Below are 27,924 nucleotides of genomic sequence, written 5' to 3'. Positions count from 1 at the left end.
TATGAAGTGTAGGTAAACTGTATGGCTGCTTACAAAGAACTGACCCAAGCCAAGCATTCCATGTCAAGGCTCCTCACAGGAAGTCATGCCACCAAGCTAGGGCTAAAAAAAGAACAGACCGCCCACACCACCAATCTGTCAACAAAAAAACACCCCAAAAATCACCTAGCATTTGAACACATGTTGAAGGCAACGTTGGTATCATGGGTTGACTCTTTCACACAGCTTTCACTGACTGAAAAAAAATCATAAAATTCTTAAACTGGCTTCAGTTGGCTTCACTTGGCTTTCCGCTGACGCTAACAAGTTTCAGATGGCTCCTGGACATATGCGCAACTTAACCGCTGTTCGGCTCAGTTCGTTTTGTTCATATGCCGAAAATGCTGCCGAGGTTCCACTGTATTAGATTTTTGCTTCAGGTTATTTAAAAAATTCTGCTGTTAAGCCCATACCAGTTGAATAATTCTTCAAAGCTGAGTTTTGCTCATGCTGGTGATGGTGAATAGAAAATCACAAGAGGAGTTCGACTCCATGATGAATAGCCTTATCTGCCTCAAAACAATCCAAAGTCGGATTCTCGCTCACAGCCGAACTGTCATAATTCACTTACGTCTACCATAAATCATTGCGCTGTCTGGAATGTTAGCAGAGCCCAAAGAATTTTGGTGAATTTATCTGTCGTGCCCGTGACACGAAATAGTCTGTAGCCTTGTTTCTAGGCAATAATAAGCCACTCAGACATGCTGTTAAGATCAAAATTATTTTCTGAAGAAAACAGTTGGAGTCTTCTGCCAAGACAGCTCCGCAGGTTGCACCTGGATGGAAGATTAGCCATGTGGAGCTTGTTTTGGTCAAAAGCCCCGCTTTTTTTTATTACGCACTGCTTAAATGCAGCCATCAAAATACAAGTTCTGGAAAAAGCAATATGTCAAAATATTTCACACTGAATATGAATAAATATGATCTCACATACTATATATACTGTATAATCTTCATTATTGTCATTTTCTTTCTTTATCTTTACTTTAAGCCTTCCTTTATCCATCATGTTAAATTGTTAACTGTTAAATATGATCAGAAATTGTTGCACATGAAAAAATAAAAAATAAATAAAAATAAAATTACAACAGATAGTAGTTTTAATGTTCTTTTGTTTTCAAGTGGGTTTCAAGGTGACGATGTAGAATCTAACGAGCCAGGCAGCATGATGTACAGGAAGGATGTAGAGGTTGATTTACATCCATAATGATCAACCTAGTGACTAGAAAAAAACTCAACCAATGTGGAGGAAGAAGAAGAAGAAAAAGAATGCCCTCTTCTGAGATAGTTGGATTACAAATCAGTTCTCTATCAGGAATACAGAGAAAATAAACGAAACCTTTTTGTCGAACCATGTGTTGAAAGGATAAAGAGTGTATTCTAGAACTAGTGTATATTTATGAGTCTTAGCATGAGCTCAGGACTGGCTTTATGATCACAGCAGGAATCCAGGTGAAGCAGGAAGAGCTTTTTTTTCTCTGAATTGAATTTAGGATCTGTTGGTGCTCTCAAATGCCAGACCAGACGTCTGCAATCCGATGTCAGTGGATTGAACCAAGCAGAGTGGCAGAGCCAGTGAATATATGAAAAGAAAATTCTGTAGTCCTTTGAATAAACAGTGGATTTAAGTGGTTAAGGCTCTGGGTTGTTGATTGGAGAATTAGGGTTCAAGCTCCAATGTTGAGCAAGGTCCTTAACCCTCTCTGCTCCAGGGGCACTGTATCATAGCTGCCCCTGTGCTCAGACCTCAGCTGGGATATGCAAAGAAAAAAAGTCCACTGTAGCAATAATTAAGGCTTCTTGCCCTCAGTTCTTCTTTTTCTTTTTAAACACTTAAACCAGTGATGAGGTAGCTGAAGGTAGCTCACTGGACCAGAGTTATGGAGCTACATTAGATCAGAATTTAACCAGCGTTTCATTTTCTCTCTGGTCTGGTTAATGAACTGTCATTATGGTGTGATTCTGGATATTGGGATTGTAAATTAGGATATGGGAATAAACAAGGAAATGTGCCATCCATCCATCCATTTTCTATACTGCTTCTCCTGCACAGGGTTTGCGGAGAACCTGGAGCATATCCCAGAGCACAGGGCGGGTTCAACCTATTGCAGGGCGCAATCACACACACACACACACTCAAACACACACACTCAAACACAACAGACAGTTTAAAGATCCTAATATGTCCACCACATATCTTTGGACTGGGAAAGCAAACCAGAGGACCCTGAGGAAACCCCCAAATAATAGGGAGAACATGTATACTCCACACCCAGGATGGATGGGTAATGACCCGCAACTGCTAACATCTGAATAGACGTCTGTGCTATAGGTGTAGAAGAGTGGAGGAAGCAACCATCTGAAGAAGGATTTCAGATACAAGGCAATTATCATGTTCAGTGAATCAAATAACCACAGCCTTCTTCCTTCATGATCCACAAAGACAATTTGCTCCAGTCTGGATATCATCAAGCTGGTCAAGCATCGACCATGAAGTTAGACAGTGATCATTTTTATTTTATTTTTTTAGAAGACATGTCCAGGAAATGACTCAGTAACATGAGTACTGCAAGTGCCCCATAAATGAGCAAGACTGATGTCTTTTGATCTCTCTGTCTGATATGCAGGTCAGATCAGTGGAGACTACCTCTCATTCTGACCTTCTCAACAGCCTCGCCTGGACTGAGACACTCACTCTTAATAGAACTGAACACAGACGTTATCCATCTTGTTTCATCTCAGCAGCCTAGAGCACCAAAGTCCAAAAAGACATTCAGTGATAAGGATGTCCAAATACCAAATAGTAAATCATTTAATTTCAGGGATGCCATGTGGTTTTTTTCAGGAACACCATTCATTCAGTTATCCAACCAATCATGTGGTAGCTGTAGAATGCATATAATCAAGTGGACACACACTGAGATTTTCACACTGGATTGTTACTACTATTTCTATTATTACTATTCTGTGGGCCGGTGGAAATGCCCTGATGAGAGACATCATCTCCAACACACTTGTCTGAGCTACTGTTTCTGACAGAAACAGTAACTCTTTACAACAATGGTGAACAGAAAGGCATCTCAAAATGAAGTAGATGGGCTCCAACCATCAGAAAACCATATTGTCTTCCATTTTTGTCAACAAAGAACCAAAATATGAGACTTCACTCAGCACAGGCTTACAGAATCTGTACAAGTGAAACGAATCTCAATTTCTGAGTCCAGAGACTGACCCGTCCGTGTATCAACAGTCCAGGCTGGTGGAGGTGGTGTGATGGCGGGGGGAATGGTTTGGGCTCCGTAATATCAACCAATCATCACTTGCTTTTTGAGTATTGATGCTGACCATGTGCATCTCTTCATGTTTCCATCTTCTAGTATGATAATGCACCATCATAACCACTCATAACAAAAAATAACCACTCCACAGCATCACAGATCCTTCAGTTTGATGCTAAACCTAACTTTCTTATAATAAAGTGCTATTTTTGGTCTCATCTGTCCATCAAAACCGGTTGTGCTACCTTGATTTATGAAGGTCAACATGCTGATTGCTGATGCTGTCTCATTTCATTTGCACAGTCTCTAATCATCCCATTCCTATTCCTCTTGCTCACGAATTATTAAAAGAAATTGAGCTGTGTATCACCTCATGTATAAACCCCAGTACAAAAGGAAGATTTACAGTCAGGTGAACCTGAGAGAAATACAAATGAGAACATGCTTCAGCGATGGATCATAAGAATGCAGGGGGTGCCAATAACTGTGATTTTCTTAAAATATATATACACTTTATACCACTCACATTGTTTACCTCTTTACAATTTGTATTTCCCAGACACCTTTATCCAGAGCAACATACAGTTTTGTCTCATTTTATACCACTGAACAATTGAGGGTTAAGGGTCTTGCTCAGGGGCCCAGCAGTGGCAGTTTGGTGACCTGGGATTCAAATTCACAACCTTCTGATCGGTAGTCCAGCACTTTAACCACTACACTACTTCATTCCCAATGACCAATAGTACCTGTCAAGAGGTGGGATATTTTAGGCAGTAAGTAAACAGTCATTTCTCAGAGTTGGTGTGTTGGAAGTAAGAAAAATGGGCAAGCATAAAGATCTGAAAGACTTTGACAAGAGCCAAATAGTAATGGCTAGACCACTGGGTCTGAGCATCTTCAAAACAGCAGGTCTTGTGGGATATACAGTATACTCCTGGTATATGATGGTTATAGCCAAAAGAGGTCCAAGAATAGGGCCATGATCCCCGAAGGTTCATGCACATGGGTAGTGAAGCCTGTTCCGATCCCACAAGTTCCGGTTGTAGGAATTGCTGTTATAGAAAGTAGTCAGAACACACGGTGCATCACAGGGGGACTTACACAATATCATGTTATTGCCTGATCAGTGTATATCATATATTTAGTATCAGTTACATTAATATCATGATGAAAGACTTTCTTACTATACAAAGTTGAAGCTGAAACATTTAAAAGATTTTTTTCTATCAATAAGCGGTCAGTCACCACCCCCATACTGAATGGACAGGCAATTAGAGAGGCACTCGAGCCCAGCGAGATTGTCCACACGGCTGGAGCAATAGCATACTCACTCTGCCACATGCTTATTTTCTTTTTTGCTGTTGTGATCACTGACAGCAGCTTTGACAGCAAAGACGCCTAGAATCAGCATCTTCTTTGATGGCTCTGAACTAATGACTATCATCTCGAATGGAGAAGTGGAGGAGAAACGCAAGAATCGAGGAATGTGAATCCTGGAAAATCTCTCTATTATATTTTTTGACGCTAAAGCTATGGCAGTAGAGGAAGAAGCTAAGTGAACTGGGCAGCTGTGAAAGGATCACATAAACACACTATAGTTTGTTCAATGATTTGTACAATGTATGAGTGTCTAGAAATATTTCAGTACCGGTCAATCAGTGTCCACTTTATATTCTGCTTTCCTTAATGCCTCTTTAATAAGGAAAGACAATTTGTGAAAGGCTAGCATGGATGTGGTCATTTAAAGGTTACACTATAATAGACATGACCAGAGTGTCTTCCTGATTAGCTACAGGCATACACATGTCCAGTCTTGGCATCAGGTCATCAACAAGAGCAGAAACAGCATTGTTTTACTTCCAAAGACAATCGACTGAAACAGCAGTTTTGAAAGGTGTATTTATTAGCAGTGTAACAACACGGCGTATCATATTGTATTGTTTGATTCTAAGCAGACGGGCAGGAGGGATTCAATAAGTAAATCCAGTTAGCTTTTTTTAGTGTATTAGCTTATTACAAACAGAAAAGGCTGTGGTCAATCCTTCAAATCCTTAAGTGTTTTTACCAGACGCCAGAAAATGGAATTTGCGCCTGTTTTGTTGTGTCCATGTTCAGCATTTCATGTTCCATTCCAGCCCTGTGATGGACTGCCGACCTGTCCAGGGTGTAGAAAATGGATGGATGGATGGATGGATGTTCCACTCCACAGTGGTGCATCATGGCTCATAAGAAAGTAAACACTTTGGGAATTTAAGAATTTGTAGTATCATAACTAGATACTCAGTTTGTTTCCACCTGCTAGGGGCAATAAATTCAGTCAATAAGTTCCAAAAAAAAAAAAAAAACACAAAACATTTTTTTTCCCACCAAATCAGTAAACGGTGATCTCAAAACCATTTCCGCTCTCTGAGATGTTCTTGCTCATTAAAATTTGAAGGTGTTAGCTTCAAACACTAAAATTCTGTGAAAGGTTATCCGAGCAGAGATAAAAAAATGTCTCATACCGACAGCCAGCTAATGAAAGCTTGAGTAGTTTCATATCAGATTTGCAGCATTAAAATAATTAGTTTCTTTATCCTGACTGAAAATGTCCCATGAGTCGAATTCCGAAAAGTGTTTTTTGTATGGAATCACTGACCTCTTGGTCAATTAGGACACTGACACTGACAAAAAGTTGGGTATGAAAACATGTTGAATCAGAATTTTAGCTAATATTTATGTATCCCAAGCAAAGATCACTTCTAAAACTTTTAGTATGCCGGAAAACCTTCTGGAAACACATCCCCAGTTAACATGGAAGTGGAACCAGGAACTCCAAGATTGCGTTAAGGTTCTGCAAGGTTCTGTTTCTACACAAACCTCTCTAAAATGATTCCCGTGCCAAATATCCACTCAGGTCTTGATCATTTATTTTCCCCTCAGCACAGCTGAAGGTCCCGAGAAATCACAGAGCTATCAGAAATCAATTACTGTGTTATTTTAGTCTAGTATTAACCCTTCATGAGGATCCAAATATTCAGCCTTACATACACAAAGTGTGGGAGAACAGTCTGGATCCACATGTAGAACTAATATCCTCAGCAAAAAAATTAAAATATTCAGAATAAACCAAAAGAAGAATCAAAAGCAAAAAACAAAACAGACCAAGCTAAAAACAAAAGACTGACAAAATAGACTGACAAAAGCAAGGAACAGATGGAGTGGTGTGAGAGACTGTTAACAAGGACAGGAAGCAACGACCAAATAAGGAACATCGGAAGCTCGAGAAAGGGTATGAATGCTTGTGGAGACCGTGGGAAGACACAAAGATGTGAACTAGAATAGACGTCTCACTTAAGGAAATCATTCAGCCAAAAATGTGTCACATGACATCTGTACACACTCGAGCAAATAACTGAACACTGAAAGCGACTCAATTGAGGAATCATGCAGATTTTATAAAAGTGAAATTCATTTTAATTCATGTTCATGAGCTCATTCAGAACAGTCCAGATGTAGCTTAGTGTCCAGTTTCTGATCCAACCAAAATCATCAAAATATTTTATTCTTCCTGTTGCTTTCAATGTGTAACATGATAATGGATAAGTTTCTAGAATAAAGATTTTTCTGCTTTTTGTGGTATTGTTTTAAATTCTTGTGACATTTTATTTTACACTTTTATTAAGAGTCCCAATATTTTTTTAGACACTGTATCCAGATATTGCCAAAAGGCAGCATGGAGAAAATAATATAAATCATCTGAGCTGTCCAAATTTTTTTTACTTCTTGTTGCCAAGAAATATGTGAAGCAGAATGGACATTATATTTAGTATTGTTGAAAAATAAACTTTCTTATTTTCTGGCATTATGCATTGTTAAGTTAAGTAGACTTTATTTGTCACATATACATTACTGCACAGTGAAATTCTTTTTTCACATATCCCATTATTGGGGGTTGGGGTCAGAGTGCAGGGTCAGGGTGGGTTGAGGGCCTTGCTCAAGGGCCCAACGGTGGCAGCTTGGCAGAGCTGGGGCTTGAACCCTGGTCCTCTGATCAACAACCCAGAGCCTTAACCAGTTGAGTCACACCCCAACTTATTAGGAAATTGGGGTCAGAGCACAGGGTCAGTCATGATACGGCACCACTGAAGCAGGGAGGGCCTTGCTCAAGGACGTAGCTTGGCAGTATTGGGGCTCGAACCCCCGACCTTCTGATCGGTCCGTGTGAGCCACCAATTCCCTACATAAAACTACCTGATTAACGAACAGACATAAAATAAAACATATTACTGAAGGTCAGTTTGTTTTCTTTGATTCAAGAAATTGTTAACTGGTTTATAATGTAATAAATAAAGTATAGAAAATGAACACAAATCATTTCGGATTTTATTCCTTCTTAACAGAGGAAAACATGGATCACATAACAATATTAAACGTTCTTGAGGATATCTGGCCTGCATGGGAGGGCTGCAAGAAGAAAGGCTTCTGTTAGGGAATAGAAGGTTCATACAAAGACACCTGAAGCAACAAACTGGTAGAAAGTTTGGTTGTCAGATAAAACCAAACCAACACCATCTCAACTGTGAAGCACAGCCATGGAAGCATCAATTTGTGGAGATATTTCTCATCTGGAGAGACTGACGAGCTCGTCAAGATTGAGAAGAAAATGAATGAAATAAATAAAGATTCTGGGAAAGGAACCTGAAGAAATCTGCAAGATGTGGAAATGGGACAAGAATTTCTACTCCAACAAGACAACGATCCCAACATAAAGCTAATTTATCATTAATTTTGTTACCAGTCCAAAGTGTGAGTTATTTACTGCTTTATGAATACAAAGACCAAGTGTATGTGACCGCACTGTGTGTTCTGACCGCACTGTGTGTTCTGACCTCACTGTGTTCTGACCTCACTGTGTGTTCTGACCTCACTGTGTTCTGATCTCACTGTGTGTTCTGACCGCACTGTGTGTTCTGACCGCACTGTGTGTTCTGACCTCACTGTGTGTTCTGACCTCACTGTGTTCTGACCTCACTGTGTGTTCTGACCTCACTGTGTCCTGATCTCACTGTGTGTTCTGACCTCACTGTGTTCTGATCTCACTGTGTTCTGACCTCACTGTGTGTTCTGACCTCACTGTGTCCTGATCTCACTGTGTGTTCTGACCTCACTGTGTCCTGATCTCACTGTGTGTTCTGACCTCACTGTGTTCTGACCTCACTGTGTTCTGACCTCACTGTGTGTTCTGACCTCACTGTGTCCTGATCTCACTGTGTGTTCTGACCGCACTGTGTGTTCTGACCGCACTGTGTGTTCTGACCTCACTGTGTCCTGATCTCACTGTGTGTTCTGACCTCACTGTGTTCTGATCTCACTGTGTTCTGACCTCACTGTGTCCTGACCTCACTGTGTGTTCTGACCTCACTGTGTGTTCTGACCGCACTGTGTTCTGACCTCACTGTGTGTCCTGACCTCACTGTGTTCTGACCTCACAGTGTGTTCTGACTGCACTGTGTTCTGACCTCACTGTGTGTCCTGACCTCACTGTGTTCTGACCTCACTGTGTGTTCTGACTGCACTGTGTTCTGACCTCACTGTGTTCTGACCTCACTGTGTGTCCTGACCTCACTGTGTTCTGACCTCACTGTGTGTTCTGACTGCACTGTGTTCTGACCTCACAGTGTGTCCTGACCTCACTGTGTGTTCTGACCTCACAGTGTGTCCTGACCTCACTGTGTGTTCTGACTTCACTGTGTGTCCTGACCTCACTGTGTGTTCTGACCTCACTGTGTGTTCTGACTTCACTGTGTATTCTGACCTCACTGTGTGTCCTGACCTCACTGTGTGTCCTGACCTCACTGTGTATTCTGACCTCACTGTGTGTCCTGACCTCACTATGTGTTCTGACCTCACTGTGTGTTCTGACCTCACTGTGTTCTGACCTCACTGTGTGTTCTGACCTCACTGTGTGTCCTGACCTCACTGTGTGTTCTGACCTCACTGTGTGTCCTGACCTCACTGTGTGTTCTGACCTCACTGTGTGTTCTGACCTCACTGTGTGTCCTGACCTCACTGTGTGTTCTGACCTCACTGTGTGTCCTGACCTCACTGTGTGTTCTGACCTCACTGTGTGTTCTGACCTCACTGTGTCCTGATCTCACTGTGTTCTGACCTCACTGTGTGTCCTGACCTCACTGTGTGTTCTGACTTCACTGTGTGTCCTGACCTCACTGTGTGTTCTGACCTCACTGTGTTCTGACTGCACTGTGTGTTCTGACCTCACTGTGTTCTGACCTCACTGTGTGTCCTGACCTCACTGTGTGTTCTGACCTCACTGTGTTCTGACCTCACTGTGTTCTGACCTCACTGTGTGTTCTGACCTCACTGTGTTCTGACCTCACTGTGTGTTCTGACCTCACTGTGTGTTCTGACTGGACTGTGTGTTCTGACCTCACTGTGTTCTGACCTCACTGTGTTCTGATCTCACTGTGTTCTGACCTCACTGTGTGTTCTGACCTCACTGTGTTCTGACCTCACTGTGTGTTCTGATCTCACTGTGTGTTCTGACTGCACTGTGTTCTGACCTCACTGTGTGTTCTGACCTCACTGTGTTCTGACCTCACTGTGTGTTCTGACCTCACTGTGTTCTGACCTCACTGTGTGTTCTGACCTCACTGTGTTCTGACCTCACTGTGTTCTGACCTCACTGTGTTCTGACCTCACAGTGTGTCGTGACCTCACTGTGTTCTGACTGCACTGTGTTCTGACCTCACAGTGTGTCCTGACCTCACTGTGTGTTCTGACCTCACTGTGTTCTGACCTCACTGTGTTCTGACCTCACTGTGTGTCCTGACCTCACTGTGTTCTGACCTCACTGTGTTCTGTTCTCACTGTGTGTTCTGACCTCACTGTGTTCTGACCTCACTGTGTTCTGATCTCACTGTGTGTTCTGACCTCACTGTGTGTCCTGACCTCACTGTGTGTTCTGACCTTACTGTGTTCTGACCTCACTGTGTTCAGATCTCACTGTGTGTCCTGACCTCACTGTGTGTTCTGACGTTACTGTGTTCTGACCTCACTGTGTGTTCTGACCTCACTGTGTGTCCTGACCTCACTGTGTGTTCTGACCTCACTGTGTTCTGACCTCACTGTGTTCTGACCTCACAGTGTGTCCTGACCTCACTGTGTGTTCTGACCTCACTGTGTTCTGACCTCACTGTGTTCTGACCTCACTGTGTTCTGTTCTCACTGTGTGTTCTGACCTCACTGTGTTCTGACCTCACTGTGTTCTGACCTCACTGTGTGTTCTGACCTCACTGTGTGTCCTGACCTCACTGTGTGTCCTGACCTCACTGTGTGTTCTGACCTCACTGTGTGTCCTGACCTCACTGTGTGTTCTGACCTCACTGTGTGTCCTGACCTCACTGTGTGTTCTGACCTCACTGTGTGTTCTGACCTCACTGTGTTCTGACCTCACTGTGTGTTCTGACCTCACTGTGTTCTGACCTCACTGTGTTCTGACCTCACTGTGTGTTCTGACCTCACTGTGTGTCCTGACCTCACTGTGTGTTCTGATCTCACTGTGTGTTCTGACCTCACTGTGTTCTGACCTCACTGTGTGTCCTGACCTAACTGTGTTCTGATCTCACTGTGTGTTCTGACCTCACTGTGTTCTGACCTCACTGTGTTCTGACCTCACTGTGTGTCCTGATCTCACTGTGTTCTGACCTCACTGTGTGTTCTGACCTCACTGTGTGTTCTGACCTCACTGTGTTCTGACCTCACTGTGTTCTGATCTCACTGTGTTCTGACCTCACTGTGTGTTCTGACCTCACTGTGTGTCCTGACCTCACTGTGTTCTGACCTCACTGTGTTCTGATCTCACTGTGTGTTCTGACCTCACTGTGTTCTGACCTCACTGTGTGTCCTGACCTAACTGTGTTCTGACCTCACTGTGTTCTGATCTCACTGTGTGTTCTGACCTCACTGTGTTCTGACCTCACTGTGTGTTCTGACCTCACTGTGTTCTGACCTCACTGTGTGTTCTGACCTCACTGTGTTCTGACCTCACTGTGTGTTCTGACCTCACTGTGTGTTCTGACCTCACTGTGTTCTGACCTCACTGTGTTCTGATCTCACTGTGTTCTGACCTCACTGTGTGTTCTGACCTCACTGTGTCCTGACCTCACTGTGTGTCCTGACCTCACTGTGTGTTCTGACCTTACTGTGTTCTGACCTCACTGTGTTCTGATCTCACTGTGTGTTCTGACCTCACTGTGTGTTCTGACCTCACTGTGTTCTGACCTCACTGTGTTCTGACCTCACTGTGTTCTGACCTCACTGTGTGTTCTGACTGCACTGTGTTCTGACCTCACTGTGTCCTGACCTCACTGTGTGTTCTGACCTCACTGTGTTCTGACCTCACTGTGTGTTCTGACCTCACTGTGTTCTGACCTCACTGTGTGTTCTGACCTCACTGTGTTCTGACCTCACTGTGTTCTGATCTCACTGTGTGTTCTGACCTCACTGTGTGTCCTGACCTCACTGTGTGTTCTGACCTCACTGTGTTCTGACCTCACTGTGTTCTGACGTCACTGTGTTCTGATCTCACTGTGTGTTCTGACTGCACTGTGTTCTGACCTCACAGTGTGTCGTGACCTCACTGTGTTCTGACTGCACTGTGTGTTCTGACCTCACTGTGTTCTGACCTCACTGTGTTCTGATCTCACTGTGTGTCCTGACCTCACTGTGTTCTGACCTCACTGTGTTCTGACCTCACTGTGTTCTGACCTCACTGTGTGTTCTGACCTCAATGTGTGTTCTGACCTCAATGTGTTCTGACTGCACTGTGTGTTCTGACCTCACTGTGTTCTGACCTCACTGTGTGTTCTGACTGCACTGTGTTCTGACCTCACTGTGTTCTGACCTCACTGTGTGTTCTGACCTCACTGTGTTCTGACCTCACTGTGTTCTGATCTCACTGTGTTCTGACCTCACTGTGTTCTGACCTCACTGTGTTCTGATCTCACTGTGTTCTGACCTCACTGTGTGTTCTGATCTCACTGTGTGTTCTGACCTCACTGTGTTCTGATCTCACTGTGTGTCCTGACCTCACTGTGTTCTGACCTCACTGTGTTCTGACTGCACTGTGTTCTGACCTCACAGTGTGTCCTGACCTCACTGTGTTCTGACCTCACTGTGTGTCCTGACCTCACTGTGTTCTGACCTCACTGTGTGTTCTGACCTCACTGTGTGTTCTGACCTCACTGTGTGTTCTGACCTCACTGTGTTCTGACTGCACTGTGTTCTGACCTCACTGTGTTCTGACCTCACTGTGTTCTGACCTCACTGTGTGTCCTGACCTCACTGTGTTCTGACCTCACTGTGTTCTGACCTCACTGTGTGTCCTGACTGCACTGTGTTCTGACCTCACTGTGTTCTGACCTCACTGTGTGTCCTGACCTCACTGTGTTCTGACCTCACTGTGTGTTCTGACTGCACTGTGTTCTGACGTCACTGTGTGTTCTGACCTCACTGTATGTCCTGACCTCACTGTGTTCTGACCTCACTGTGTTCTGACCGCACTGTGTTCTGACCTCACTGTGTGTCCTGACCTCACTGTGTTCTGACCTCACTGTGTGTCCTGACCTAACTGTGTCCTGACCTCACTGTGTTCTGACCTCACTGTGTGTCCTGACCTAACTGTGTTCTGACCTCACTGTGTGTCCTGACCTAACTGTGTCCTGACCTCACTGTGTTCTGACCTCACTGTGTTCTGATCTCACTGTGTGTTCTGACCTCACTGTGTTCTGACCTCACTGTGTTCTGACCTCACTGTGTGTTCTGACCTCACTGTGTTCTGACCTCACTGTGTTCTGATCTCACTGTGTTCTGACCTCACTGTGTGTTCTGACCTCACTGTGTGTTCTGACCTCACTGTGTGTTCTGACCTCACTGTGTGTTCTGACCTCACTGTGTTCTGACCTCACTGTGTGTTCTGACTGCACTGTGTGTTCTGACCTCACTGTGTGTTCTGACCTCACTGTGTGTTCTGACCTCACTGTGTTCTGACTGCACTGTGTGTTCTGACCTCACTGTGTTCTGACCTCACTGTGTGTTCTGACCTCACTGTGTGTTCTGACCTCACTGTGTTCTGACCTCACTGTGTGTTCTGACCTCACTGTGTGTTCTGACCTCACTGTGTTCTGACCTCACTGTGTTCTGACCTCACTGTGTGTTCTGACCTCACTGTGTTCTGACCTCACTGTGTGTTCTGACCTCACTGTGTTCTGACTGCACTGTGTGTCCTGACCTCACTGTGTTCTGACTGCACTGTGTGTCCTGACCTCACTGTGTTCTGACCTCACTGTGTGTCCTGACCTCACTGTGTTCTGACTGCACTGTGTTCTGACTGCACTGTGTTCTGACCTCACTGTGTTCTGACTGCACTGTGTTCTGACTGCACTGTGTTCTGACCTCACTGTGTTCTGACCTCACTGTGTGTTCTGACCTCACTGTGTTCTGACTGCACTGTGTTCTGACCTCACAGTGTGTCCTGACCTCACTGTGTTCTGACCTCACTGTGTTCTGACCTCACTGTGTGTTCTGACCTCACTGTGTTCTGACCTCACTGTGTTCTGACCTCACAGTGTGTCCTGACCTCACTGTGTTCTGACCTCACTGTGTTCTGACCTCACTGTGTGTTCTGACCTCAATGTGTTCTGACCTCACTGTGTTCTGACCTCACTGTGTTCTGACTGCACTGTGTGTTCTGACCTCACTGTGTTCTGACCTCACTGTGTGTCCTGACCTCACTGTGTTCTGACTGCACTGTGTGTTCTGACCTCACTGTGTTCTGACCTCACTGTGTGTTCTGACCTCACTGTGTTCTGACCTCACTGTGTGTTCTGACCTCACTGTGTGTTCTGACCTCACTGTGTTCTGACCTCACTGTGTGTTCTGACCTCACTGTGTGTTCTGACCTCACTGTGTTCTGACCTCACTGTGTGTTCTGACCTCACTGTGTTCTGACTGCACTGTGTGTTCTGACCTCACTGTGTGTTCTGACCTCACTGTGTGTTCTGACCTCACTGTGTGTTCTGACTGCACTGTGTGTTCTGACCTCACTGTGTGTTCTGACCTCACTGTGTTCTGACTGCACTGTGTGTTCTGACCTCACTGTGTGTTCTGACCTCACTGTGTGTCCTGACCTCACTGTGTGTTCTGACCTCACTGTGTGTTCTGACCTCACTGTGTTCTGACCTCACTGTGTGTTCTGACCTCACTGTGTTCTGACTGCACTGTGTGTCCTGACCTCACTGTGTTCTGACCTCACTGTGTGTCCTGACCTCACTGTGTGTTCTGACCTCACTGTGTGTTCTGACCTCACTGTGTGTTCTGACCTCACTGTGTTCTGACTGCACTGTGTGTTCTGACCTCACTGTGTTCTGACCTCACTGTGTGTTCTGACCTCACTGTGTTCTGACTGCACTGTGTGTTCTGACTGCACTGTGTGTTCTGACCTCACTGTGTGTTCTGACCTCACTGTGTTCTGACTGCACTGTGTGTCCTGACTGCACTGTGTGTTCTGACCTCACTGTGTGTTCTGACCTCACTGTGTGTCCTGACCTCACTGTGTGTTCTGACCTCACTGTGTGTTCTGACCTCACAGTGTGTTCTGACCTCACTGTGTGTTCTGACCTCACTGTGTTCTGACTGCACTGTGTGTTCTGACTGCACTGTGTGTTCTGACCTCACTGTGTTCTGACTGCACTGTGTGTTCTGACCTCACTGTGTTCTGACTGCACTGTGTGTTCTGACCTCACTGTGTTCTGACCTCACTGTGTTCTGACCTTAATCTGTGTTCTGACCTCACTGTGTTCTGACTGCACTGTGTGTTCTGACCTCACTGTGTTCTGACCTCACTGTGTTCTGACCTTAATCTGTGTTCTGACCTCACTGTGTTCTGACTGCACTGTGTGTTCTGACCTCACTGTGTTCTGACCTTAATCTGTGTTCTGACCTCACTGTGTTCTGACCTCACTGTGTGTTCTGACCTCACTGTGTTCTGACTGCACTGTGTGTCCTGACTGCACTGTGTGTTCTGACCTCACTGTGTGTTCTGACCTCACTGTGTTCTGACTGCACTGTGTGTCCTGACTGCACTGTGTGTTCTGACCTCACTGTGTGTTCTGACCTCACTGTGTTCTGACCTCACTGTGTGTTCTGACCTCACTGTGTGTTCTGACCTCACTGTGTTCTGACTGCACTGTGTGTTCTGACCTCACTGTGTTCTGACCTCACTGTGTTCTGACCTTAATCTGTGTTCTGACCTCACTGTGTTCTGACCTTAATCTGTGTTCTGACCTCACTGTGTTCTGACTGCACTGTGTGTTCTGACCTCACTGTGTTCTGACCTCACTGTGTTCTGACCTTAATCTGTGTTCTGACCTCACTGTGTTCTGACCTCACTGTGTTCTGACCTCACTGTATTCTGACCTTAATCTGTGTTCTGACCTCACTGTATGCAGTAACATTTAGCTTTTCCCCCCTTATTTTCACAATCCTGGAGGCTAGGTGTAATGGAGTTAGCATGTACTCTACGTAATTATTTAATCATTGGAAAAGTCACAGGCCACTGCTCATATGTCTTGAAGAGTTTATTTGTTACTTCAGTAGATGAGAAATTTAACTACATCCCTAACCTGGAAATATTCAGTCATCTCTACAAGCCTGAGCTCCAACCATTTCCAGCCAACTACTGATAGATTCCTGCTCATGGATTTCTGACTTAATCCACCAGCTTTATACAGAGCATGACTCCAGATAGTTGATTAACACAATCCACCAACCGTCCACTCAGTGGTCACAGCTATAATGAATCTGAACTCCAAAATGGCGAGAATGATTAGCAACACAATAACGTAGCTGGCAGATGCTCACCATCATCATCCAGGCTAATAAATATTCAACACCAGGACATCATCTCAGATCTGTTATCAAACAGGTGACTGGAACGCAGGATCAATCACAGCCATTTACGGCATGTTGAGAGACACTGCCAAAGCAGGAAAAACAAAGGCTACACGCAGTGACCAGAGAACGATCGCTCAACTTCAATTAAGTTTCATCTCATTATCGATCAGAGTCTCTTAATGTTACTGTCACTGGAATCAGATGAGACGTGAGAAAAAGAGGGGAGAATTTTACAGCTGGGAAATTCTGATGATCATCAGGTCAGATTCAACTGTAGAAAGAGAGAGAGAGAGAGAGAGAGAGAGAGAAAGAAAGAAAGAAAGAAAGAAAGAAAGAAAGAAAGACTTTATTTAGAAAGATTTTTATTTTAAGTCAAAAGCTATTTTCCTGAAATATATCATGATCATGACATCGAAGTCTATTGAGGTAACAGTTTCTAAGCAGGAAATGGAGTTTCTGTGGTGAAAACAGATGAGTGGAGCACAGTGTGACATCCCAGTGCCTTACAGGAAATGTTAGAACTCTTGGAACGATGCTCGACCAATCAAATTATTGATCTGGAACCAAACCAGTTGAACCAAACTGAAACAGGAAGCCATTCGTAAAATAACTAGAAGAAGGTGAAATTTTGCTCGGATAACGATTACAAAATGTAAGAAAACATTATTACGGCTAAAATAAAAGAGGTCTGAGACGTTAGATAGAAAAGTTTTCAGCTCCACCCTTGTTAAAACCATTACACACAAATGTCTGATATGTGGTAGTGCAATGAGGCTAATCCTCATCGTTTAGCAAACCTAGCAATACAAGACATGATAATGTAATATTTCGCTAACAAGATCTTTAATCCTCTGTTCCGCTACTGCAAATACTTAGCAATGGAAGTCCTGCTATCTATTTATATTTATTTGTCAATATTACTAGCATGGCAAACAAGATTAGCAAGCATGTGGTGTGGGAGCTTAAATAAGAACTGTAGAGAGTATTACAGAAGCTAAAATTCGTTTTAATTTAATTTGAATTTATTGTTTTTATGTAAGCTGTAAACTCTCTAAGCGTTGCTTCATAATTCAAGCAGAAATAAAAGAAAGAAGAGTTAGCATGCGTTGCTATATTTTTGTTTCTATAGAGAGAAGAAAGATGTGAGACCTCCTTTCGGATTAGATTCTGAGGTTCTGCTACAGTACGCTTCGTAAAAATTGCTAACTGTAATAAAAAACTTTAAAAAATCTCTTTTATATCAAGTATACTGTAGAGGGCATATAAAAGAGGATTTGTTTTAATAAGAAAAAATTGACTCAAGCTGCACTTGGAAGGTTATTCAGATCCTATTATTCAAAAAAATAGTGGCTGCCTTAATATAGTCACTGCAATAGATGCTTCCAGTTTTCCAATTAAACAGCAAACAGGAGTCGGATACACTTCAGGCAGATTACAAAGATCCCTTGAGATCAGCCGCTCGCTGTGCAGAGAAATCAGACTCCATGAAGTGAGTTAAGCAAGATACTGAGTTAAAGATGATGATTCTCTGAAGGACCGGTAACTGATTCACTTCTTCTGTGATTTGAATATTACTTGTGAGCGACTTCACGTTAGACTGCATCATTTACACTGTAGCTGTGGCCCAAATAGCGTACTATACACTATGCACTAGAGTGTCGTTAGCCATCTTGAAAACATTTTCTCATCCAGATACCCTCCAAAGTGCCTGGAAGCCCCACCCCTTTTCCACTACATAAGCAAAGCTGCAAGAATTAAGCATACAAAGTGTCCAATATCTTCCATGTACTTGAAGTGCACTTCTTGTTAGTTAGTTAGATAGATAGATAGATAGATAGATAGATAGATAGATAGATAGATAGATAGATAGATAGATAGATAGATAGATAGATAGATAGATAGATAGATAGATAGATAGATAGATAGATAGATAGATAGATACTTTATTCATCCCAAAGGGAAATTCACAGTTTCCAGCAGTATCCACAAACACAGGTAATAGATAAAATAGGGAGGAATATAACAAAAATACTAAAATACCCAAATTAGGGTACAAAAATATACCAAAAAAATATATCAAATAACAAAAATATAAAATATCAAATGTTGGAACAAAACAGTGCATAAATGTTCTGTGCGATTTGAGACACCTTCATAACTCATGCTCTAACAAAACGAGAAATAGTCAATAGGTCTGAATCTGCTTACTATTGCAGCAGCAGTGTGAAAGTGTGACGAAACTGTGCACCAAGGTTTTAGGATTACGATCGTCGAGGGTCTCATGTGTTGCATCATCTGCTATAGTTTCAGACCCACAGTACATGCTAATATATTGGTCTTGGGAAAACTGGAAGATTGTAACGAAAGCCTGCGAGCTGAACCTCAAACTATTTCTGGATATTTGCAATAACTGGGAATGACAGGCTAAGCTAATCTGAGACTAGCGCTGTTTCTGTGGAGGTGTGTATATAAATGAATTCACAGTAAAGCTGCAGCTTTTCATTAACATAATCAATTACAGTGGGACCTCGGCAGAGGAATTTAATTCATACTGGAGGCAAGTTCTTAGGGTGAAAATTTGTATTGTGACTTTTCCAATAAGAAATAATGTAAATGCAGATAATCCATTCCAGCCAACCAAAAATATTCCCAATATGAAGTGTATGTAAACTGTACGGCTGCTTACAAAGCACTGACCCAAGCCAAGCATTCCATGTCAAAGCTCCTCACAGGAAGTCGTGCCACCAAGCTTGGGCTAAAAATAGAACAAACCGCCCACACCACCAATCTGTCAACAAAAAAACACCCTAAAAAATCACCTAGCTTTTGAACGCATGCTGACGGTAAGGTTGGTATCATGGGTTGACTCACACAGCTTTCACTGACTGAAAATACATTTATAAAGTTCGTAAACTTGCTTCAGTTGGCTTCATTTGGCTTTCCACTGATGCTAAAGTGTTTTGAACGGCTCCCGGACATAAGTGCAACTTAGCCGGCGCTTGGTTCGGTTTGGTTTGCTCATATGCTTTAAAATTCCTTTTATGCCGATGCAAATTTCTTGCAAAATTACAATTCTTAGGGTGAAAATCTGTAAGTGAGGGCATTCATATGCTGAGGTTCCACTGTAGGCAAAATTAATGACATGATTTCTTTTTTTTTTCTTTTTGGGCAGAATGGCTTAGCGGTTAGAACAATAGCTGCATGCGTCCAGGGCTGGGGGTTTGATTCTTGCCTCTGCTCTTTTGAATGTTTTCCCTGTGCTTTGGGGTTTCCTCCCTCAGTCCAAAGACATGTGCTGTAGGCTGAGTGGTATCTAAACTGTATCTGTACTGTAAGTGTGTGTGCAGTGTGTCCAATGTGTCCCCCACCTTTTGTACCGTGTCCCCTGGATAGACTCCAGTTTTCCTGGTTCCAGGAAACCTTTGTAGGATAACTGCTGCAGAAAATTAGAATTGACTATTAATATATATATATATATATATATATATATATATATATATATATATATATATATATATATACACTATATTGCCAAAAGTATTCGCTCACCTGCCTTGACTCGCATATGAACTTAAGTGCCATCCCATTCCTAATCCATAGGGTTCAATATGACGTCGGTCCACCCTTTGCAGCTATAACAGCTTCAACTCTTCTGGGAAGGCTGTCCACAAAGTTTAGGAGTGTGTTTATGGGAATTTTTGACCATTCTTCCAGAAGCGCATTTGTGAGGTCACACACTGATGTTGGACGAGAAGGCCTGGCTCTCAGTCTCCGCTCTAATTCATCCCAAAGGTGTTCTATCGGGTTGAGGTCAGGACTCTGTGCAGGCCAGTCAAGTTCCTCCACACCAGACTCTGTCATCCATGTCTTTATGGACCTTGCTTTGTGCACTGGTGCACAGTCATGTTGGAAGAGGAAGGGGCCAGCTCCAAACTGTTCCCACAAAGTTGGGAGCATGGAATTGTCCAAAATGTCTTGGTATGCTGAAGCATTCAGAGTTCCTTTCACTGGAACTAAGGGGCCAAGCCCAGCTCCTGAAAAACAACCCCACACTATAATCCCCCCTCCACCAAACTTTGGCACAATGCAGTCAGACAAGTACCATTCTCCTGGCAACCGCCAAACCCAGACTCGTCCATCAGATTGCCAGATGGAGAAGCGCGATTCGTCACTCCAGAGAACGCGTCTCCACTGCTCTAGAGTCCAGTGGCGGCGTGCTTTACACCACTGCATCCGACACTTTGCATTGCACTTGGTGATGTATGGCTTGGATGCAGCTGCTCGGCCATGGAAACCCATTCCATGAAGCTCTCTGCGCACTGTTCTTGAGCTAATCTGAAGGCCACATGAAGTTTGGAGGTCTGTAGCGATTGACTCTGCAGAAAGTTGGCGACCTCTTCGCACTATGCGCCTCAGCATCCGCTGACCCCGCTCCGTCAGTTTACGTGGCCTACCACTTCGTGGCTGAGTTGCTGTCGTTCCCAAACACTTCCACGTTCTTATAATACAGCTGACAGTTGACTGTGGAATATTTAGGAGCGAGGAAATTTCACGACTGGATTTGTTGCACAGGTGGCATCCTATCACAGTTCCACGCTGGAATTCACTGAGCTCCTGAGAGCGACCCATTCTTTCACAAATGTTTGTAAAAACAGTCTGCATGTCTAGGTGCTTGATTTTATACACCTGTGGCCATGGAAGTGATTGGAACACCTGATTCTGATTATTTGGATGGGTGAGCGAATACTTTTGGCAATATAGTGTATATGCATGCATTATTTTTTTTCTTCAATCACCTTGAGTCAGTTTATCACAATTGGACATATTTTATGATCTGTATTTTGATTCCAGTTCTTCCATTTTCACTACGATAACAATATCTGAACTCTGATATCTTCGTCGTAACCAAGCCAGCAGTCTACATGCTTCTGCCATCAAGTCATACAAAAAAATACCACAAGATTTACATGAATGTCAATCAACACCATATGTGTCCACTTCCATGTGCAGATCAGGACACAAAATATGAACGAGTGCTTCAGGCAATACTCTAAATCAGATCAGTGCATCCTCAATTGTTTAAATCATTATGTATGCATATTTATTTTCAATAATTCTTATGAGTTATTGAACAAATGTGTGCGAAAACACACAAGAAATGGAAATATAAACTGCTCAAAAGCTGTTGTGATGATCAGATCCTCCCTCTCATGCAGAGCTTGCCAAAGTGAACCGCAGAGGATTGGCAGCAGCAATAGATGTGCTTTCTCGACTAAACAGACATCTAAGAATTATATTTCATGCCAAGGCAAGCACTACATTTGGTGGACTTACTGGATGTCAAAGTCGATTTGAAGTAAATTAAATAAAAAGGAGGGAAAAAAAGACAGAAATGTTGCGTCTATGGAAACTGAGAATGTTCTTTTCAGTGAAAAAAAAAAGCAATTCAACTCTTCAGCTGATTTGAGTTACAGAGACAGAAATGTATTAGGAAATACTGATAAGGGCATTAGGATTGATGTATATTGAAAATCTCTGCTGTAAGAAAACATATAAGTATATTTTTTCCAATGTTTTTCTTTATACTACTTGCTAATCTTGCCTTTGCATCCATCTGCAGTAGTAGTGGTCATTTCAATCCGAGTGAAAGTTTTGATCCTATTCACTAAAATAGATTAAGATTTGTTTATCGATTCTTTCAGTAAGCACTTTAATCATTACACCAGTAGTTGGCGCCAGTGAGTGTCTTTTAAGATCTCGTGAGCAAGTCATTGTTTCATTCACTCAATTCAAATGGAAAGATTTCCAAAGGCAAGTTTTAATATTATGTTTTACACTGGTTAGCCATAACACTGTGAGCAGTGACCGTATCTATCAAAAGTGGTTCAAGGAAGGAACAGCGGTGAACTGGCGACAGGGTCATGGGTGTTCAAGGCTCATTGATGCACGTGGGGAGCGAAGGCTGGCTTGTGTGATCTGATCCAGCAGACGAGCTACTGTTGCTCAAATGCTCAAGTTCTGATAGAAAGGTGTCAGAATACACAGTGCATGCTGCCTGTTTTGGCAGCAAAAGGCGGACCAACACAATATTAGGCAGGTGGTCATAATGTTATGTCTGGTCAGTGTATACTGAATCATTTGTCAGTGATTCAGACTCAACACAAAGTCTCCTTTAGAAAGGGGCGTATTCTTTAACAACTCCAACCAATGACATGCTCCTTCACAGCCCACACTCTACTACAGTCAGGGGAAAAGCTGCCAAAGCAGTCACAGGTTTTAAATGAGTACATTACTTAAACGATTTGTTGAAAAACACTGATTTGTTCATGAACTAGAAAGTGTGGTTTGTTCAGCTGTGCGTGAATAGTGTTGGGGGATAAGTTCAGTGAGTGTGAGTGCAAAATCAACTCTCATCATAGAGAGGCCATTGTCTTCTCTAATAAAATGCAGCGATGTTTAGGAAGAATGCTCCCAGATGAAGAAAATAGATCTCACGAGCAAACAAAAACAGCAGACATGCCCTCAGGAGGATGTGAGGGGAAAAAAATCCACTTCCCCTCACTATACTCGCTCTTCAGTGGTGATTTAGTTTAGATGGATGGATCGGCTAGGTGGTTACGGCTGAAATGACCATATAAGGCGTTTATTTGTACTAAATTATACACTGCGTTTCAGGTCACAAGAACAGACGGTCGTATTAATGAGTGTTCATCAGAGCAGAGCACATTTCTAGGAAACCTTTTCGAGGAGATCTTAAATTGCTGTAAAATTTGCAGCGGGACGTTTCTCTCCACTGAGCTGCTGTGGCATTTCCATGGTAAAAAATATATATACATATAAAACTATATATATATAAAAAAACAGGATCTCTGCCTCCTGGAAATATGAATACCTGATTCAAACGTTTCAGCTGTCAAATAAGCCCTTAACTCTCTGTCCATCTCTGCTACACACAAAAAAACCCACAAAACCATACAATAATTTTCTGCATTCAGCATTTAATCCAGTGGATAACATGAAAATGAGAAATGTCCATATCTGTCCTAATAGCCGTGTAAGAGATGGAGGATGGATTGTAATTAGTCAGGCTTTGTGTCAATCCCATCAAAGAGAGAACTACACCTTTCATCTCCAGCACCAAAATGCGTCCTCCAGGTCACCATGGCAGCTAAATGACTCGCTAAAGAACTGACTGAGCTTTTTATACCTCCATTCAATTGTCATTCAAAAAGAGAGATGATTAACCCTTTAACACTATTTGGTCTGGATTAGTTTTGTATGAGGAGATGTAATTATTGATGAAGGAGCTCAGAGTATAGTCGACTGCTTGATTTTCCCCAGGAGGATATGGTGACCAAGTGGTTAGCATGATTGTCTTGCACCAGGAGGGTTGAAGGTTCAATTCTAGCCTTCACCCTGTGTTTTTGTCCTCCAGATACTCAAGTGTCCTCCCCCAGTCCAAAGTCATTTATGGTAGGCTGATTGACATCTCTAAACTGTCTCTAGTTGTGATTGTGACCTGTGTCCCTCACCTTCTGTCCCATGGGATAGACTCCATGATCCCCAGTGTAGGATATATACATGCACATTTTCTTCAGTATAAAGACTGACTTGTTTGATCTTCTCCTGCTACAGTAGACAAGCATGAGATGTGGGTGTGCTGGTGGACCAGTATGGATTGTTGTTTCCTGGTCCCCAACATGGGATGTGGGTGTGCTGGTGAGCCAGTATGGTTTGCTGGTTTGCTGGTCTCTAGCATGGGATGTGAGTGTGCTGGTGGACCAACTTCACTAGTTCCATTTTCCTTGAGTGCAGCATGACTATGACTATGCTGGTCCACCAGTCTGACGCAACATGGAATTCAGACTATTTTAAACAGGATTTTTTTTAGGCAGGTTTTTGAGTTCCTAGCATAGCTAAACACTACATATATGTTTCAACCAATAACACTATATTTATGCTAATGGTCAAGAACAACTTGGGCTTAGACTGTATATATGAAAATCCTGTCTGTATAAGTCTTGAATCATCATAATTCCTAGTGATAAATTTCATAAGATTACATGACTCGCCCAAACAATGAAGGCTGTGTGGGAATGTCTTTGTTTTCTGATTGTGGTGTGAAGCTGGAACAGAAAAGAGACATTGTGTGGTTTTGGTGCTGCAAGGCAAAACATGTCATTGGTGAAAAGGGCAAAGATACCCCTGCTGGGAGCACAACTGGTGGAAATTAAAACACATATGTGAACTTAGACCTTTGTGTGCATGGGAGAATTTGTAAAACAGGCCCCACAGAGCCACATATGATGTGTGGGTTGAGAATAGTTCACATATTTTAACATAGATCTTCTGACCTGTTGGCACTGAAACATAGCAAAACAAAAGAAAATACTGTATATCAGAGCAAGGAAACAGCAGACTTAATTGAAAAACTAGTTCACTGTACAAAAGGACTTTACTCCACAAGACTTCGGTTCTGTTTATGTTCCTTGTTGTTCTCTGTTTGTTTACTTTGCCATGTTTTTTTGTTTTTATTCACGTCTTGTCTCCGTACCTGTCTTGTTACTGGTTGTGATTAGTCTGTGTATTTAAACTCTTTTGTGTCAAGTATCAGTGTTGTTTTCTCGCCAACGCTCAGTACCAAGCCTTGTTTCTCGTTTCTTGTTTCTATGTCACCTGTTTCATGTTTAGATCTCGTTTTCTGGATCTGTTTCTGTTTCCTGCCTGCTGTCTTCTCACCCTGCTTGTCTATGCCTGTCTTCTTTCTGACTTTGCCTAGTGTTTTTTTTGTTCACCAGTGTGTCAGAGGTCTCAGTAACTCAGTTCAATGACAGAATGGATGGATGGACGGACGGACGGATGAACAATGTGCTTTCAGCTAATGTATCAAACTCATAGTACAAAATTCCTTACGCAAAACAAGTTATAATTTTTTCATTTTCTCCCTACTTTAGGTTTTATGACATGTTCTGTAAAATAAAATGCAGATCTCTTTGGATTTTCATCTCTCTAGAGTTCACACATGATGGTGTGAAGAAAAAAAAAAACATCCAGTGAGCAGACGTTCTGTGGGTGGAAAAGCCTTGTTGATGAGAGATGGAGAGAGGTCAGAGGAGAATAGCCAGATGGGGATTGAACAGACAGGAAGTCAATGGTAACTCAAAGTGACACTCTTTACAACCATGGTAAGAAGAAATGCATCTCAGAAATCAGGAATCAGCCATGCGGCCCCATCCGTGAGCTACTCATAGAATCTCAATCACAGCATGCCGAAAGTGCAGAGAGCAGATCTGAGCACAAAGCTGAGCATTTCAATCACTTTCGAAAAGACCTGCAGCAGGCTTCTTACTGATGATAACATGAACAAAGCAGAATCACATTCCTGGTGGTGACTGAGTTGGTAAAATAAACATAGCACTTCAGACTGTTTATGGTACACATCTTTCTTTCTACATGTTCACCTGAGGAATACGTTACTCAGTGTTCGCCTGCCTCAAGTCATGATTAAAGGTGTTTTCTTTGGACCACACTAGTCTACCTTCATGTGTTGGTTTGATGCTCCAAATCTGGCTATCTACTATGTGGGCTTTTAAGTGCAGACTCATTTTTCAGCAGACTGCTTGTGTGTGAGCTTGTGTTATTTTGGTACATTAGTGTTAATTCTCCCCGCAATAAGCTCCATTAAAACATGGCCTGCAATCACTGTTAAGGATGTTAATCATTCAAACAGAATGCAATGAAGCCGATCACTTTAACTATCTCTCTCTCTCTTTCTCTCTCTCTCTCTCTCTCTCTCTCATTTCCTGTTTGTGCATACCTACTAAGTAAATATCACTGTGCAGGGACCACACTAATGGCTCCATTTGTAACTAATGTGCTGAAACTTAATTTATGGATGCATCTCTGAAATGCTTGAGGGAAATTCCAAATTTTACTGAAGCGCATGCAGAGAGAACACAGGCCATTACGTCCTCTAACAGCAGGTGCTCTGTAATCATGGTCTGCACTAGGGTCACTGTCACCATGCCAGAATTTTCATTTTAAATCCAATTCCAGTTATGGTATCTAACCTAGAAACAGTAAGCAAATATACAAATCAGCAGCCTGGGTGACTAGGACAAGCAGAAACCCTAGTTGATTTTTCATTTGGTTTGTGTTCCTGAATTTCTACTTGGGGATCCATTCATCCATCGTTCATCCATATGTACTGCAAAAAATGACATCCTTGCAAGTGATATCTTGAATCTATCTATTGTTTCATACTATTTCTAGTTACATTTTACTATTTTTAAGCTTGAAAGTTTCTTATTCTATTATCATACATTTTTGATTCTTTCTAAAAATGAATGCTTAACATTAGCAAAATTATCTGCCAACAGAACAAGAAAATTTATAGCTTAAAAAATCAGTAAAAATGCCAGTAAATAAGCTTAATAATCTTATATTTGGTTTATTGTAATTATATGGAAACACTGACAAAGAAAGTAGAAAGCAAAGCAATCATAAGTTTTGTGACAGACCCCTCCAAAAGTATTGGAACGATTTCACAACCACTTCTTTTTTAAATGTTTGCATATAGATGTTTTGAAAGAAACCCTGTTTCACAGAGAGCTGTGTAAGGGAGAAATATTTTCTTTGAGAAAAAACTATATACAGCACATTTGCCATTTTAAAAGAATTGGGCATAACCAATACAGCAATGCCCTGGAAATGAATAAAAACCAAACACAACAGCAGTTGATGACAGAAACATTGTGAGAGATGTGGAAAAAAACTCAAAAGCGACAGTCAATAACATCACTAACATCCTCCACAGGGCAGGGGTGAAGGTTCTACTGGTAAAAGAAGACCTTTAGAGCAGAAATACAGAGACCATAACAACAGATGCAAACCTCTCATTAGTGGTAAAAATTCCGATGGCCGGAGGAAATGGGCTCACTACTGTTGAGGGTAGCGGAGAATGAATTTGGAAGTCTACAGAGACATTCTGGCTGCCAATTTACAGAGAAATGTACACAGTCTAATTGGGAGGAACTTCATCATGTAGCAAGACAATGACACAAAACACACTGCCAACATAACAAAGGCCTTCATCAGGGTCAAAAAAGTGGAATGACTGACTGGCCAATTCAATCACCAGGCCTTGACCAATTTGAGCATGTAATGAAGAGAAGCGACTTACCCAAAACAAACAACAAGTGAAAGGGGCTGTGGTAAAAAATCTCAGAAGAAGGATGCAGCAGTGTGGTGATGTCACTGAGTCACAAGCATCATGTAGTCAATGCTAGCAAGAGATATTGAATTACCAAGCAAGAGAGTTAATTTCATTTACTTTAAGACTAACTGTTTCAATAGGACTAGTTTTGATCAAATTTGGATGTTCTGGAATTCTGATCAATCATTTCATATTCATCTTTTGATCTCAAAACCCAAATGTCTTTAGTTTATACCAAAATAACAAGAACTCCCAGTTCCAATATTTTTGGAGGGGACTGTACTTAGTCTTGAATGATATTTTTTACATGCAATGAAAAGACAAGAACAATATATCTTATATCCAATATGTCCAACATGATGTGCAGCATAATAATCTTTAAGATTAAATAATATTTGAGAATTAGAACAAGCCTTTCTTTATCACATACACATTACA

At 42.4% G+C, this 27,924-nt stretch overlaps 1 protein-coding gene across 2 annotated transcripts in view; it reads right to left on the bottom strand.

Moving 5' to 3' along the window:
• prkg1b (protein kinase cGMP-dependent 1b) overlaps nucleotides 1–27,924 on the bottom strand; it is a 160,156-nt gene that overhangs the window by 59,640 nt on the left and 72,592 nt on the right. The window lies entirely within an intron of this gene.

This window comes from Hemibagrus wyckioides, linkage group LG13 (assembly GCF_019097595.1).
Source record: "Hemibagrus wyckioides isolate EC202008001 linkage group LG13, SWU_Hwy_1.0, whole genome shotgun sequence".
In the NCBI taxonomy this organism is placed as follows: domain Eukaryota; kingdom Metazoa; phylum Chordata; class Actinopteri; order Siluriformes; family Bagridae; genus Hemibagrus; species Hemibagrus wyckioides.
The sequence above is the reverse complement of the archived record's forward strand: the minus strand, read 5'-3'. Positions and strand labels throughout refer to the sequence as shown.